Source organism: Oreochromis aureus, linkage group 23 (assembly GCF_013358895.1).
Source record: "Oreochromis aureus strain Israel breed Guangdong linkage group 23, ZZ_aureus, whole genome shotgun sequence".
Classification (NCBI taxonomy): domain Eukaryota; kingdom Metazoa; phylum Chordata; class Actinopteri; order Cichliformes; family Cichlidae; genus Oreochromis; species Oreochromis aureus.
In genome coordinates this window covers 14,323,199-14,329,198 of record NC_052963.1, presented here as the reverse complement: position 1 = coordinate 14,329,198, position 6,000 = coordinate 14,323,199, and the positions used below count along the sequence as shown (strand labels likewise).

General features: G+C 37.1%; 1 long non-coding RNA gene across 2 annotated transcripts; it reads right to left on the bottom strand.

Moving 5' to 3' along the window:
• Positions 1 to 225: 225 nt before the first annotated feature.
• On the bottom strand, positions 226 to 4,409 carry LOC120436124. Of its 2 annotated transcripts, none has more exons than XR_005610160.1 (3): positions 4,088 to 4,409; positions 3,744 to 3,855; positions 226 to 1,385 (listed from the first exon to the last, which is right to left on the bottom strand). It is a non-coding gene; the product is annotated as an uncharacterized LOC120436124 (long non-coding RNA). The 2 variants fall into 2 exon arrangements; XR_005610159.1 differs by having other exon boundaries at positions 3,756 to 3,855.
• Between the last annotated feature and the right edge of the window lie 1,591 nt (positions 4,410 to 6,000).

The following is a 6,000-nucleotide window of genomic DNA, read 5'->3' as shown; positions in this document are numbered from 1 at the left end:
ACAACCAGAATTCATACATAAGGCGCATTATTGATTTTTGAGAAAATTAAAGGATTTTTAGAGCGCCTTGTAGTGCGGAACATACAGTACTTTGACATACAGAGTGGAGGAGCCAGGAAGTGAAGCAGCAACCTTCTGATTTGTAAACGACCCGCTCTACCTCCTGAGCCTGAGTTTTATCCATCGGCAACAAAATACTAGAACAAATGGTTCAGAAGCAGCAAATAGTTTTTATTGTGTTTGCTTTTTTGTGCTGTTTGTTTATTGTAATTGAGGACAAAATAAGTACATAGTGGATTCTAATTATACAAGTAAATTTGTCAATACAACAAAAAATCATATAAAAAACACACAGGGCACTGAGCAAAGACATGTCAACTTGTGAGTCCTGATGTTTGAAGTGTTCAAAGAACTTTTTTTTTTTACACATTTATTTTGTGATCAGACAATAAATCATTTATTAGAAGCAAGCTGGATCCAAAAGTTACCAAAATCACCTTTCACATTATTTTAACACATAACTGTAGTACATACATCTGTATTCTGTGGTCACTGATCTTAATATATCAGTATCAATGATAAAAGAACCAAATAACAAATTTCATGTTTTTTCACTCCTTTGTCTTTTTTCTTATCAATAACATTTAATACATTTTTTTTCTACATGCATTTCTACAGCATTGTAGTAAAAATCGTTTAACTGTTTTTCATACAATATGTGTGGAAATAGAAGTTGAACACATGCAAAACATGTATGCACTTAAAAGACAGACTCAAGTAAAAACCTATAATATGGAAGATGTTTCCAGTCACTGTTAGTTAGAGCTGATGATAAATGTTGCTCTTTTGTTATCTCAGACATGTATATTTGTGGGTACAGAAGTAGAGTCCATGGAAATCTTTCCTGTAGTTGCGTTATTGGATTCAATAGTCTCTATGTGCTTTGCATAGTGCACAGGTAACCTTCCTTCACATCGGACTACAACTCTCACATTACTGTGAAATCTGCCATTATACTGACAGTTGCGTTTCCTGGCTCCATTATTTAGTTTACATATAACAATATTAAACTTTTCTTTACTCTTTGTAAGGGAAGTATCATAAGGTGATCCTTGGTCAATACAAATGTCTTTGACCGGTTTGTCATTACTAAGGATGAACGTGTTAGTTGTCTTACAACTGTTGTCAACATTGTAGATCCACTTTTTTTTAATTTCTTCATCACATTTTTCCACAGTCATACTAGCATCTACATGTTGTCGTATAAACCCTTCATAACGGGTTTCTTTCTGCGGCCATTTGAGTTGACGATTAGCTAGTTTTGAGCGTCCAGTGGCAAAGAGCAGCACAAGCAGCAAACAGGCAAACGGGATCCTCAGTGTTTCCTGGAGAAAGAAATACAGGAACATTTTCCACAATAAGAATTTAAAGCAGCAAAAATATTGTCACTAGTCGAAATAATTATTTAATCTCCTGCTTAATTTGTAATTTTGCTCCCTTACAAAGAAGTGAACAGTCTCTGATATTTATGGTAGTTTGATTTGAATGGAGAGACAGAGTATCAACCAAAATTCAGAAAAAAAAAAAAACACATGACATGAAGGTTTTTAATTGATTTGCATGTTATTGATTGAACTAAGTATTTGATCCCCTATAACCAAACCAGAATTCTGGTTCACACAGATTGGATTACAATTAATCAATTACAGATACTCCTGATCTCAGTTTATTTTGTGTAAAAAACACACCTGTCCACAGTATCAGTTTCTTCCAATCCAACTTCTACACCATCATGGCAAGACCAAAGAGCACTCAAAGGACTTTTTACTGAGGTCTACAGGGACAATACAAGATCATCGACCTTCTTCAGGTCTACAGTCCCCCTGCAACATTTTCCTTTGTTGTGGTGTTCGTGTTGCATATGAATGAGATCACAGACATTTGGCCACTTTGCCGTAATTACCACATGCACATTAGGTGGTACTTGATTGCAATGGAAAACGAGTTGAGTCACATCAAGCCGATCTGAGTATGTACTAATGGAGAAGGACTATAAGATCACGGAGCGGTCTAGTCAGTCTCCAGACCTCAGTACTGTAGAAAATCTGTGGAGGAAGCTGAAGTTTAAACTTTCCAAGTGGCAGTCAAGAAACTTAAAGGATTTAGAGAGTTTCTGTAAAGAGGAGAGGGCTAAGATCTGTAAACCAAGAGATGTAAAACGTAGTACCATAGCACCTCTTTTTTATGACATCATCATCTTTTGGCCAGACAAAATATGTAAACATGTTCGGTTCACCCTTTAAAAGTCACATACTGAGGCCACAAGCACGACTCTGTTTTCCTCTTCTCTCTTGCTTCCGACATTTTAAGAGCCACTTTTCAAAGATTTATGACTGTCACATAATTTTTGGCAGCTCTCAAAACTTCTTTTTTGAAACTGAAACACCCTGAAAAGCGGAAGCATGCACCTGAGGTGCACGCACAGCGCAGACCCCCTCTGCATATCCGCCGGAGGTGGCTGACTTAAGCAAAAGACACAGAACCAGCAAGAAAGGAAAAGACAGAAGCAGACAGAGTTAACCTGAGCTGGAAATAAAAAAAAGAGCCAGCAGAGCGACTATTGAGAGGAGATCAGGACCTGATTACTTTTCTAACTGATGGCTACACACAGCTCTGCTGGACAGGTAATTACCCCTGTTTGGTTTAATATTTGAGTTCAAACAGTGTAACTATGAAGCTAAGACAAATACAGATCATATATTTTCATACAGTGATGTTCCAGTCGGGTTGATGTTTGTGCGTCTTCACTGTAAAGACTGCAGGTTAGTGTCTGTGTCTGTGAAACACACCTTCAGTCTAATATTGACACCGTTATGCCGTGTGTACGGTCCCTCTACCTACTCTTGAAAACGGTGTGCGCATCTACTTTGCTATTTACGGTTCAATATGTACGTAAGGAATTCCTGTTGCTCTGAGGTACATCTAGCAAAGTCCAATCATTTACCACTAATAACAACCATTTTACTTTATTAATAAAAACACATCACATGAATTTCGTATTCAATTTAATTCCTTTTAAATAATTACATTATAAAATCAATCTAAATCAATATAAAAGCTTCCAACAATTCAATATCTTAACCAGTCTAATTTTTGATGCATAAAATAACTTTTTGAACAATAATATTGTGGATTTTTTTAACAATATTACTTTTTTTTAAGGCAATAATTAATTATTTACATACAAATGCTCACATGCAGACATTATTATGGATATTATGTGCCAAATAATTACAAAAGGCTGCATTTACCAGGTTAAACCAGTTGACTTTTCACAAAGCCATGATAGATAAAGTTTGCTGATCAGAACTTGGTATAATCTTAGCAATAAATAAATAAAATATGCTTCATAAAGGTTCATATGTTGTTTATCACTTTAGCTTTTACAAAACATGAAAATCATCAAAAAGGTTTCTGGTTATTTGTTAAAAGTTTGGAGGGGAGTTTTTTATTTAAAGCCTTTTAAATAACCTTGGTAGGTTTTTTGCTTGTTTGCTTATGTTGTTGTTTTTTAGATGAATTTATGATGTGGACCTAAAGGCATTAAGAGTTCTCTACTTACAACCACACATTGAACCGTACATAGGTAAATGGCTGACTGCAGTTAATAATAGTACCTGTGTCTTAGCTATCATAACAAAATATTATCTTGAATTCACACTTTTCCAAATGAGGATATATACCTTATTTTTTACCTTACTGATCAGTGTTTGGTTGGTTAACTGCAGGTGTTCGGGCACGAGTCCGTCGTCTGGAAGAGCAGGTGGTGAAGATGACTTCAGTGAATCAAATGCCCTGAAAGTGGAATTAAAGTTAAACTTTATTTGTACATGAATCAATGAAGACAGGCCTCTGTCTCGACATGCAGTAATTGCAATACTTATGCATTATATGCATGCTCACAGAACCCAGATGATGCTAGCATGTTTTGAAGCCAATGTCTGGATAGTGAATGTGAGTATAAGTGTGGCAGGAGAGTAAGTTCTCCCTCTTTCTTGGAAGTATGCAAAAGCCAACAAGTTCTTACCAAATGAGAAGTGAAGCCTGGAGATGAGCAGAGATCAAGTCAAGTACAGTTCAGACACGCTGTTATTAAATTCTACCTGAGCAGGTTATAGTTCACCTCAGTAACAGAAGAAAAAATAACACTTGGCTCTGAGGGCTTCAGTTTTTATACATTGCTGCAGCACCACCTTAAGCAATTATTTACATCAATACCTACATCACTAGCCCACCAGTTCTAAGAAACGTCTCTGTTTGTGGTTCAAAACCTAATGTGACACCAATGACCACAACAGCATGCAGCTGCAGGTTGTCATTCACAGCTGGCTTAATGGTAAAGAGGCATATTTGCAGGCAGCTGTTTGAAGTTATTTTTACATAAATAAAACAAATGTGTCTAAAAAATAGGTAAACAATCAGAATAATTACATTTTTTTTAAAATACCGAAAATCCATTTGGCTTAGTTTTTGTTAACTTGGGTGTAATATGTCATGCGTTGTTGTTCAGCTGAAGTCTTCTTCCACACAACATGATGAGTGCCGCCTGCTCCAATCAGAGACGAGGCAAAATGCAGCACTGTTAATACCATGAGATTAATGCTGCATTAAAACGAACATTTAGCACATAGAGAGGATTAAACAGTTTAATTTGAATTTATTATTTGTAAGGCAGTTGCTACACATTAAAGCTCTGAAACGTCAGATTGGACGCATCCAAATGTTAAAGCTAACTCTCTCACAGACTAACAGAAGAGACATGGAATCACTTTAGTTTGTCTCCAGATGCAGTCTGTGCTTCATTCAGTAGTTTTAATTCGATAGCAAGCAAAAATGTATTTTCCCAGCAATACTCTGCATTACACTTAAAACATGCTGTGAATAAAATAATCAGTGAAAATGAGTTGAACCTTAACCTGCTTGATGATTTAGTTTTTCTTCTGTCAGCTGCAAGGTTTAAGAGTAAAGACAGAATATAAAAAGAGAATTCAGATATGGCTCCAGTCTGGGACAGATTGGGTCTAAAGCACAAGTTACCATGGCAATATACCCCAGTAAAAAGCAAATCACCTTTGTAGGACATAAAACCCAGAGCTAACCCTAAAGTTACCTGGTTAAGACAAAATTGTGCTTCATTTTCGTGACTATTTACATTGTAGATTCTCACTGAAGGTATCAGAACTATGAATGACACATATATGGAATGATGTAGCAAACCAAAATGTTAAAAATAACTCAAAACAAGTTATATGTTAATTTCTTCAAAACAGCCACCCTTTGTTGTGATTATTGCTTTGCACACTCTTGATCTTCATGAGGTCGTCACCTGAAACGGTTTTCCAAGAGTCTTGATGGAGTTCCCAGAGGTGCTGAGCACTTGTTGACTCTATTGCTTTCACTCTGTGGTCCATCTCATCCCAAACCATCTCAATATGGTTTAGGTCAGGTGACTGTGGAGGCCAGGCCATCTGCCACAGCACTCCATCAATCTCTTTCTTGGTCAGATACCCCTTACACAGCCTGGCGATGTCTTTGGGGTCATTGTCCTGTTGGAAAAAAAAGACGGTGGTCCAACTAAACGCAAACTGGTTGGGATGGCATGTTGCAGCAGGATGCTGTGGTAGTCATGCTGGTTCGAAGTGTGACTTCAGTTTTGAATAAATCCACAACAGTGTCACCAGCAAAGCACCCCCACACCATCACACCTCCTCCTCCATGCTTCATGGTGGGAACCATGCATGTAGAGACCATCAGTTCACCTTCTCTGTATCAGTCAAAAACATGGCAGGTGGAATCAAAGATCTCAAATTTGGACCCATCAGACCAAAGCATGGATGTCTACCGGTCTAATGTCCATCCCTTGTGTTTCTTGGTCCAAACAAATCTCTTCTGCTTGTTGCTCTTCCTTAGTAGTGTTTTCTTAGCTATTTGGCCATAAAG